This window comes from Molossus molossus, unplaced genomic scaffold, assembly GCF_014108415.1.
Source record: "Molossus molossus isolate mMolMol1 unplaced genomic scaffold, mMolMol1.p scaffold_m16_p_32, whole genome shotgun sequence".
Taxonomy (NCBI): Eukaryota; Metazoa; Chordata; class Mammalia; order Chiroptera; family Molossidae; genus Molossus; species Molossus molossus.
This window is the reverse complement of record NW_023425369.1, coordinates 1,969,727-1,980,555: the sequence shown is the minus strand read 5'-3', so window position 1 is coordinate 1,980,555 and position 10,829 is coordinate 1,969,727. Positions and strand designations below refer to the sequence as shown.

Here is a 10,829-nt window from a genome sequence, read left to right as displayed (position 1 = left end):
GAACATCAATGACAGTGAACATCAATTGGCTGCCTCCTGCATGCCCCCACTGGGGATTGGGCCCACAACCTGGGCATGAGCCCTGAGTAGAAATCAAAAGGGCAACCTCTTGGTGCATGGGTTGATGCTCAACCACTGAACAGACAGTACCAACTATTTAACAGATGGGAGCAAGGGCAGCACCAGGCCCTACCTGGTTCCGTCACTTAAGTACCATATGGATAGGTAACGGATTCATAGAGTCCCACAGATATTAACAGAGCCTTAAGCAGCACTGTCTTAGGCTGGAATATAAAATAAAATAAATAAAATAAAATAAAATAAAATAAAATAAAATAAAATAACCTGAGCATTTGGTTAGTAAACAAAGATAGAAACTGGCCACACATATAGAGAAAAGAATAAGATGTGGGGATGCCATGAAGAGCCAGCTCTTGGAAAGCTGGCTCCAGGCAAGAGGGAGCCTGAGGTGGTGGTTCCCCTCGAGGGGATCCTGGGAGCAGTGGGGGCCAGAGGTTCGCTTGAGAGCAGAGAACACCTAGTGCCTCCTTACCTGTGGGCATTTTCAGGTCACTCATGCGCCACACAGGTTGTCCCATGTCGAAGTCTAGGTCATCCAACTCTTCATATTCCAGGGCAGCTATGGCTGGAGGTACTGCCACTGAGATCCTGGTGCTTGGCACACAGACATCAAACTCTTCGACGACTTGATTCACCAGCACAGAGTGCCAGCCTGGACTGGGGCTGGCACTGGGGCTGGCACTGCGCTTCCAGCAACAGGACAGTATGTTGCCCATGAGGGAACTCCACTCCTCACTGTTGTCACTGTCTTCGCTCTGAAGTCAGCCCCTAACCCCCAACAATGACAAAGTCTGGTGCAGCCCAGGGGCCACTGGGCTGCCAGGCCCTGGGCAGCCCTGAGGGCCTGGCCACGCCCTTGCTGGTGCCCTGAGCTGCTGTCCAGCTGCTACCACCTCCACTGAGTTGACAAGTCTGTGAGGATGGTGAGCAGCCTGACTTACTGAAAAGATGATCAGTTAACGACTGAAAAGTATAACCGCTGCAAGAAGAGAGCACCCTGCAGGTCCCTCGGGTAACTGGATGGCACAGTCCCTTTGGGGACCCAGCTCTATGGCTATATTATGGGCTGCTGGGTCGCACAGGCCTCTCTGGTGCTTCAGTACCCCGCAGGTCCCATGGGTAACTAGATCACACAGTCTGCTGGGTCGCACAGGCCTCTCTGGTGCCCCCACATCCTGCAGTTCCAGAGGGCAGGCAGCTGGATAGCACCAGTCTCTCTGGGGCTCTGGGTTCCCACTGCTTTTGTGAGCTGCTGGACTGCACAGGCCTCTGTGGAGCCCCAGGTCCTGCTGCTGGTGGCTGGGGAGTGCTGCTGCCCCAGGGGCTCAACTTCGGCTCAGCTTTTGCTGTAGTTTTTGGGGATGGGTCTCAGCTGCTGGTCTGTGCTTCTGTTGCCTGGGGATGGGTGTCTGCTCCCCAGCCTCTGTTGCTGAAGGTATATCTGGACTCCGATTGGGCTGTTACTATGAGGGATGATGCTGGGCTCTGGGCTGCCTGGGGCTTCCGTGACTGGCTCCTTGGGAACTCCACTACTGTGCACTGGTCTGTGTTGACAGAGAGTGTCCACTGGTCTGATGGTGTCAGGTGCACTGGTGGGCTCAGGTAGCTGGGCCCTAGCTGCTCCCACTGCCTCCTCTCAGGAAAGACCTGGGATGTTCCAAAATGGTGGGACCTCCCCATGGGGCAGGGAGAAGCACCCTGAAGGACCACTTACCATGGTAGCCGGCTGCTCCCATCCACAGCACAGGAACCTTCTGCTCCGCGGCTCTGCACTGCTCCGGTTCAGCCGTCCACCTTTACGTCCACTCACACTCTCTCACACACTTGCTCGCTCTCTCACATACCCTCCCTTCAGTCCTGCCCGCTGCCATCTTCTCACACACAATTTCTAAAGTAATTATGCTGGAAATAATTATGAAGGATTGCAGTAATAATTTAATAAAACAAAATTACCGTTATCTGGATATTTTTTCCAAATTAGAGAATTTGTACCAAATTGTGGTGTATATTAGAAAAAAAAAAAATCACCAGTGGTGCTATTGACAGATAATAACCTGATATTTTGATATTTCCTTCCAATCATTTCTCTAGGTTTACATGCTATTTATTTTTTATTTTTTTTTACCAAATGGATACTATATGCTATATTTCCAATCTAATTAATTCTACTTTTTTTGTTTTTTTAACTAAATTTATGTCATGAGCACTGTCATAGCATTGAATTTTTTTGAAACATGGTTTTTAATATTCCATGTTGAGTTGTGGGTATTAACCATAACTTATTTAATCATTCTCCCATTTAGGTCATCTGGGTTGTTTGCAACATTTCACTTTTTAAATTCATTAAATTCATTGTGGTGGAAAGGAATGCATATTTTTAAAATGAATGCATCTGCCCTGGCCGGTTTTGCTCAGTGGTTAGCCTGCGTTCCAGAGAGACCTGGCTTCGGTTCCTGCTAAGGGCACGTACCTCTGTTTCAGTTTGTCCCCGGCCCTGGTTGGGTTGTGTGGATGGCAGCCATTTGATGTGTACCTTTCATGTTGATGTTTCTTTCTGTCACTCTCTTCCTCTCTCTCCCTCCTGCTCTATCTGAACAAAAAATGAAGAAGAAAAAAATGTCCTTGGGTAAGTATTAAAAATAAATAAATAAATACATACATACATACATACATACATACATCTCCCTTAGAGTCAGGACTGATTGGTTCTCTTCAGTGTTATTAAAGTTTCCTGGTCATCTTTGTTAGCCTTCTGTAATGAAAAGCCTACTCATCAGTTTGCTTGTTCAAGTACTCACCTCTCTTAGGTCTTCTATCTCAGGTCTTAATCAAGATTTAATGCACAGGTTTACATCAACATCAAAGTCAACAGCAGTCTGAAATGTAATGGGAGCCTGCTTAAGGTAGCTTGTGTTTCTCTGGTTCACACTAATTTTCTCCCCTCTGGCCAGCTGTTCCTCTGTGTTCTCTGTGAACTCTCCTTACTGTCACTATCCTTTGTGTCATAATCTCTGATCCCTAAATCAGGAAAATCCTAATTATTATTTACTTGTTGAATTACAAATGACTCAGGAAACATATCCATGTAAGGCTGATACTATGTTTATTAGTTCAAGGGCCTTTTCTTTGTAAAATATCTTAAGCTTCCAGAAGGTTTAAAAATTAGCAAAGTGTCTTAAGTCAGAAGGAGAAGTAACTTCTTATATTAATTTATTTCTGGAAAAAAAATCAGATACCTTTTAGAGGCAATGTAACCAACATGCACACATATACAACAAAAAACTTAAATTGAAATGAACAATTCTCTCTCATCTTTTATATGAATAAACCATCTTACCCATTATCAACTGAATATTTTTTTCTTTTTAAGCGGAAAAAACTAGCATGTCAAATATTGTTCCATGATGATTTAAGTAGAATTTTTTAAAAAATTAAATAGCACCCTGACCTGGTGGCTCAGTTGGTTGGAGCATCATTCCATACACCAAAGGACTGCAGATTTGATTCCCAGTCAGGACACATACTTAGGTTGCAGTTACATCCCTGTGGGACCCATAGGGGAGGCAATTGATCCATGTTTCCCTCCCTCCCTCCTCTTCTCTCTCTTTCTCAAATCAATAAAAACATGGCTTCAGGTGAGGATTTTTTAAAAATATGCAATGATACAGAATAAAAAAACAAACGTTTTGTAAACAGTTTTTAGGGTCTTTTTAAAATTGATCTTTCTGATGTAATTTTTCTCCACAGTTTATTTTTTTCTTGGGTTGGAGTAAAAACAAAAGAAATTCTGATTATGTCTCCAAACATGTCACTGAAAATCTTGATTGCTGAACACAATACCAAAAATATCATCTCATCTTGGAGTAAATGTTCAATTATCACTTAGATACTAGGCAATGTAGAACAAATTTACTATTAGAAAAAGACTTAAATGGATGTAGTTGCTTAACTTTACAGGGAATTTAACATGTTAATAGTGAAAACTGCCCTTTTTTTATGAGCAAGATACATATATACAATTTATTAAAAACACATGAACACATTAAAATATCACTATTTATACACTCTAAATTCTAGCAACATATACAAATACTGAGCAACTACAGTACATGCCGAGGTAAGAAAAGTGCATTCTGGGAGATTATCACTGACACTTAAGCCATTTTCATTTCTACTGTGTTTCAATGTGTTTTGTTTCCACCATTCCCAGTAGAGAGAGAGAGAGAGAGAGAGAGAGAGAGAAGAGAGAGGAGATGAAGAAACTAGTCACAAGTTGAATTAAATGAGAACTGGTGCCACACTTGACCTAAAAAGTATTTGAATAACCATCCAACTCTTTAGATTTTCCAGTTTAGGGACTTCAAGTTCAGAATTGAAAGGCAGAGCTTCATTGATTGCTCCTGAAAAGCATAACCTACTAGTCCTCTCTAATCATATCACCGGACACGGTGTTTCCATTGCCCTCTTGCTCTCCGGGTGACAACTGTGGAGCCAAGCCAAGCTTGATCACTTTCTGTAGAATTATAGCCATGTTCATATTTAGATGAGCTTATTTCCTGCTCCCCCATGTGTGTGTGTGGAGGGGGCGGGGCAAGCATATACACAACATCATAAATTCTCTATTCGAACCATTTCATCAGCAAACTAAACCCACTGTTCAATGCAAAGTGCAAATAGTGAAACATTAACTTAAATAACTGGACTAGACCCTGCATATAATAGGATCTGTTTAGATTTACAGCTTTTAATAAAATATAAATCAGCATTCACAATATCTTATTGTAACAGTGCTGGTTCCTAATATCAAGTAACAGTGAAGTCAGTGTCATTTTATGAAACGTGTAGTGGCCACACTTTTGCATCACTGTCTGGTTCTATTTTTAGAATTAACAGGAAAAAAATTTAATCCAATAAACCGCAGTGACTTAAGTCTTTTATATGTTTCAAGCAAAGAAAAGAAAAATTCAAGAAAATTTTGTAAAAAATGGTTACTTTCACATTTTCAGTTGATACTTGATTGTCTCCAAAGCTGTATATATATCAGACATAAAAATGTGGTAACAAAAATAAAACAACCAAACCCCAAAACTCTACTAGGAAAACAAACTAAAAGAAAAAGTACAAATCAGAACAACCTTTTGTATCCAGCTCAGCTCTTCATTTGGAAAGTAAAATATATAAAAGTAGTAAAAACTAGACATTTGTAAAAGTCACTGGCAGTCAAGGACAGCACAGTGGCAATACGGATCAAGTCTTAAAACATGCATCATTTAACAAAACATTTGCTTCTCAAAAAAAAAAAGTTCCATGGGAAAAGTAGGTGCACATACAAAAATAGCAAGCATCTTTGAGAAAACAAAACAGTTACTGAAAACATTTCTCTTAAAGCTTCAAACAGGTATATGATATTAGGAAAAAAAGTATATTCTCTCTGTTCTAAGGATTAATAAAAAAATAAAGCAACTGGTTTACTCTCTTCCCACCTGAAAGGAGATGACTGCATTAATTAATACATGTGCTTTACACATTCATATGCTTTAGTAAAAGTTCAACACCTGTGCTTTTTGTTTCACATATTTTGAAACAAAATATGTATTGGTTTTTCAATGAATAAAGTTATGCCTCATGGTGTGTCTGGAAAAGCAAAAGCAAGTGAAAATAAAACCAACAAAACCATACAAGTAGAAGGCAGGGAGGCTGTAGAAATAAAAGTTCTACTTTGAAGCAATGTCTTTCGGTTACTGATACTCATGGAAGCAACAAAATGAAGACTGTTCACCTCTAGTCAAATTTATCAAATTCTGGCAACATCATCATCTGGTGGTCCAGACCAATAGTAATGACTAGGACCTGATGGAAAAGTGCATTTCTATTAAGTCCATAAATTACATTCTAGGCTGATAAACTGCAGATGATTTCTATTTCACCCATCTACATCTAGTTCTGAGCAATGGTGACAAGCTGCCCAGAAGTACCAAAAACTACGTGCTCGAATGTTACACCTCTTCCCTCATCAGGTATGTGATGAAGAACTACTCACACTCTCACCCCATGGAAGCAGGCACAATCATGAGGAGGAGAAGAATACATGTTGGGTTCATAGCTCTTATAATAGTTTGTTTTGGGAAACTGAAATTAAAGAGTAAAAAATACCTTGAGATGCAAAGAAAAAACTCTACATATAAAACCAAAGAGAGCAAACTCAGGTCATTTTTTTAAAAAGGTAACTTATAAGTCTTCTGAAGAATGATTTTGCCTTCCACCATGACAAATATTAAGTAGGTCCAACTTTTTACAGTGTCTACTTAGAAGCCCTCAACTATCCACAACTGTCCTAGAAAAAATCCCATTGCAAATAAAGTTGGAGGGGAGGGAGAGGATCTCTTTTAAAGAAGTTCTTTTAAAATTGCAAAATTCCTGTTTCCACATAGGGAAGTAAACTTAAACACATTAGAGGATCTGAATTCATGAGGTTTGATAGAGCAAGTATCACCTGCTGAAAAAACTCAAAACATTTTATAAACAAGAGTGGAGCAGGCCCTGGCTGGTTTGGCTCAGCCGTTAGAGCATTGGCCTGTGGTCCAGAGAGATTCGGGTTCGGTTCCCGCTAAGGGCATGTACCTCAGTTGCAGTTTGTTCCCGGCCCTGGTTGAGTCGTGCGGGTGGCAGCCACTCGATGTGTCCCTTTCACATTGATGTTTCTCTCTCTTTCTCTCTTTCTCTCTCTCCCTCCCACTCTATCTAAACAAAAAGAGGAAAAAAAATGTTCTCGGGTGAGGATTAAAAAAAAAAGAGTGGAGCAGGCCACCAAGGCCCCTGCAGAACAGACAAAAAGGAGTCCTACCAGGCTGTGTACTATGAGTGTCAAAAAGTGAAAATCAAACACCCTGCTCATTATAAGTCAGAGTTTCTCACCTCTTCCCAAGGAAAAATAGATAAATATGTATGACTGCAATCAAAACAATGATTATATGTCATCGTTTAAAAAAAAATACAGAAAGAAATACAGGAATATAAGGGGAGGAGATCATGCTAGTACCAACCTTTCACAAAGAGCAGAATTCAAGCCATTAGACATTCAAGAACAGTAGCATGCATTAGTGCCAGTCAGGCTTATAAAGCCATCTCTTGAGTTCATCAAATGTACCTGCAGCATTGGTAATAAATACTTACTCTCAGTGATTTTTAATTTCTTTGAAATGCATAGTAGGGAGCTTTTTCTGTATTAAAAATAGTGTTTTACAGTAGTAACAAATAGGGTGTTTGAAATTTAACAGGCAAGCAGTAACTGCCACAATAGCACCTTTAAAGCAAAATGGCAAGATTAGTAGTTTCCTGTACCTCGGTCATCACATTTCCCCCAACTACATCCCTGAAAAATATGTAATACATTCTATATATTACTATGACTAGTAGGGGAAAAAAAAAAGAAAAAAAAGGGCCATGTGCTTTAAAACGATGCTTTGTAAAAAGTAGCATCACCTTCAAAGGATTCCTTTAAAAACATCCCTGTCACCATCCCTCCCTGCTCCTGAACCTCCTGTGTGCTCTGTGGCACCTGGTACACCAATTCATCTGGAGCGCTTGGACCTGGCTTGCCACCTTTTGGGGTGATACACTGGGCCCGTGCTGAGGAGCAGCTGTCAGTCCTGGAGAGAAGAGTGTTGTATGTTCCCACTAGAGGAGGAGGTTGGTTCCCTGTAGCTTTGAAAGTGGATGTTGAGGGCAGACCCACTGAAGCTGTGGTGTGCCCCGATATATCCAGACGATTGGGGTTGCATACTCGGACCCAGTAATTGGGAGCGGTTCTGCGTAGGCATGATAAACTTCTTGCATGGAGTTGTAAGGATCTAGGTCAGCATAGCCTGTTTCCTTTCCTTCTTCTGGTTTAAAGGTAGACCTCTGGTGAAGTGTGACAACAATCCCTCCCACAAGCAGCTGGGCATACTCTGCAGAGTCCTTCTGCAGCATCGTGGTGACTTCTCTAGGACTCAGGTGGTTAACTTCACTGCTGCTGTAGGGAACAGGGTTTCCTCATGCTCCACGGACTTGGCAGGGAGAAACTGCTTCATTCCTTTCCACCAACCTGCCAGGTCCCAGTAAGGTAAATCATAGGGGCCTTCAGGTTTTTTCTTTCTGTTTCTCCAGTGCCAAACACACACTAATATGAGAATGAGAGTGGTGAGGACCATGACAAGGACGGAGGCCAAGGCTACGTCTTCCGTGACGTTTGGCATTACAGTTGTGTTTTTTTATATCAGGAGTGGCAGTTGTTCTGTCTGTGCAGGAAGTTCATTGTTACGGCAAGGTTGTAGTGGTTGTGTAAATTTTGGGCCACGACCTCTGGCTATTTTTGAAGGGGCTGTCGTGCTTCTGAGGTCGTTGCTGTTCCGAGGCTGCAGAGGTTGAGTAAGTTTTAGAGGACGACCCTTATGAATAGACTGACATCCAAGCAGTTCCACTTTCATGGCAATTTTCTGTTGCCATTGGGTAGGATTCACTATAATAAAACATGCAGCAATTGGTGGCAAAAAGTTATTACGCACATCCTGGTGATAATCTTTGTTTCCTTGAAATAGCTTATCCTGCTCCATACCAGGCTCTCTGTACACAGTCCATCTCTGCCCATCATTACTGTAGAGAATTCTGTAGGCCGACACATAGTAATTATGCTCCACCATGGTGGAGCCAGTGGTCACAATGCCCGTTATCTTCTTTTCCTTGTTCAGATCTATCTGTAACCACTGATACTCATCAATGGCAAAAGCAGCCCACGGAGGTCCTGGTTTCTTCAGTCTGACCTTTTTGGGTTTCCAGCTGTTCTCCTGCCCTGTGTGGTCAGTCCACTCAAGCACAGACGACACCGTGATCTGAGGATAGGCAATCACACCAGATTCCATCCCAAGAGTTCCGTAACAACCACTTGTCCTAAATGTAAAAAGACTGTAGATAAGTGTCCCACCACAGATGTAACGTTGTTAGCCAGAGAACTTCCATAGTACAGGATGCCTTTGCTGATGACCACGCTGACTGGGCCGCCCATGGCATTGGACACCACCCCTGCGTGCACTTGGGCCATGCACAGTGGCTAGGAATCTCTATATCCATGAGGGATACTTCCAGATATCTGAGCAAAAGGAAGCAGACAACCAGCTGGGCAGTACTTACTAAACTCAGGTTCCAAAAAGCTGGATGCAGTGTCTAAACAAGTAATGAGATCTGGTTTATCTATACCTGAGTATGAGGCCAAAAATCCTCATCCAGCAACATGGGTTCCACTCATGAACAGCCCCGTGATTTCATTGCTTTTTGATTGGATTGAATGGTTCATGTGCAATCCCAGACCACAGTATTTGCCTATTTCAGTTCTGCTAACTCCAATTCCATTATAAATTCTCAAGTGATTTAAATGACAAGAATCAGAATCTTCACTGTCAAAGTCACCAAATTTGATGCGCACTCTCCCATCCTTACAGGAATCTCCCATTCACAAACGGTGCTGTTGGGATAGGTCTGTGGGTAGTGGATGGACATAAGGGTTCCACTTTCAGGGCCTAGCACAGCCTGTCCACATCCATCACCTTGCTGGGCTCCGGGGTCCTCAAGCAGCAGGAGCAGGAAAAGTAAGAGCAGGAGGGACAGAGGCCAAGGGGAGGAGGAGGAGTGGGAGCGGGGAGAGGAGGCCGGAGCGAGAGTGGGGGAGCGCGGCCTCGGCCGGACTCCCGGAAGGTGCGGGCTGGGCCCTGCTCCCGCCACCGTTGGGGTCGCCACCGCGGCCGGCAGTCCGCCTGCACAGTGCGGGCGCCCCGGGAGTCCCGCGCGTCCCCGGAGGCACCCAGCCAGGAGGCGGCGGCTGCAGAGAGAGAACGAGAGGCCGAGCGCGCCTCGCCCGGCGCTGGGCCCCCCTCCGCCCCTCACTCCGCTTTCGCCTCCTGTCATCCCTTCCCTCCGTTCCCCGCCGGAGACCCAGGCCGGAGTGCAGGGGAGGGGAGGGGAGGAAGCGGGTGCTCCAGGCACGGAGGACGCTGCGGCTGAGCCGGGCAAGGAGCCGCCCCCTGCTTCCCGAGCCACTGCCCTTTTTTTTTTTATAATCCTCACCTGAGGAACTTTTCCCATTGATTCTTAGAGAAGTTGGAAGAGGGATGGGGTGAGAGAGGGGAGACAGCCCAGGTACCCTTGACCCGCAATTGAACCCACGACCCTTTGGTGCCAGAGCCGAAGTTCTAACCACTGAACCACACAGGTCAGGGCTGAGCACTGTACCTTTATTTGCATCACTAGCTGGTCAAGTTTTTCTCCCTCTCTGGTACTTACATCAGTTTTGGCAAGCAGGTGACTTCAGAAACTGATGTGAACCTCTGGTATGATAATAAGGGTCTGGCCTTATTCAACATAACTGGGGTGTTCTTCGAGGAGGTGTTTGGACCTGAACTAGCAGGTACAATCAGATATATTATTAAAAATGAAGCCTGTCGACCTCCACCCGATTCCGAAGACGGGCGTTTTAGTCCACATTCATTTGAATGTGTGGTTGTGGAAACTACAGGCGCGCTGCCGGAGGGCGCCGCCAGGGGCCGCTCGCGCACAGCGGCTGTCTCACCCCGGGCTCCTGAGGCGCTCTCTCCTCCTCTCCCTGATCTCAGCTTCCGCCGGAAGCCGTCCTGTCGGCGCAAGGCTGTGCCCTAGTCTCTGGGCTGGCGGATTGTAGTGGGTTCGCCCTGCGAGCCGGGTGAGGTTTGGCCGAGCAG

The 10,829-nt window shown here is 44.2% G+C and overlaps 1 pseudogene; it reads right to left on the bottom strand.

Annotated features, from left to right (window-relative positions):
- Positions 1-7,565: 7,565 nt before the first annotated feature.
- LOC118643223 lies at positions 7,566-10,020 on the bottom strand (annotated as a pseudogene).
- Between the last annotated feature and the right edge of the window lie 809 nt (positions 10,021-10,829).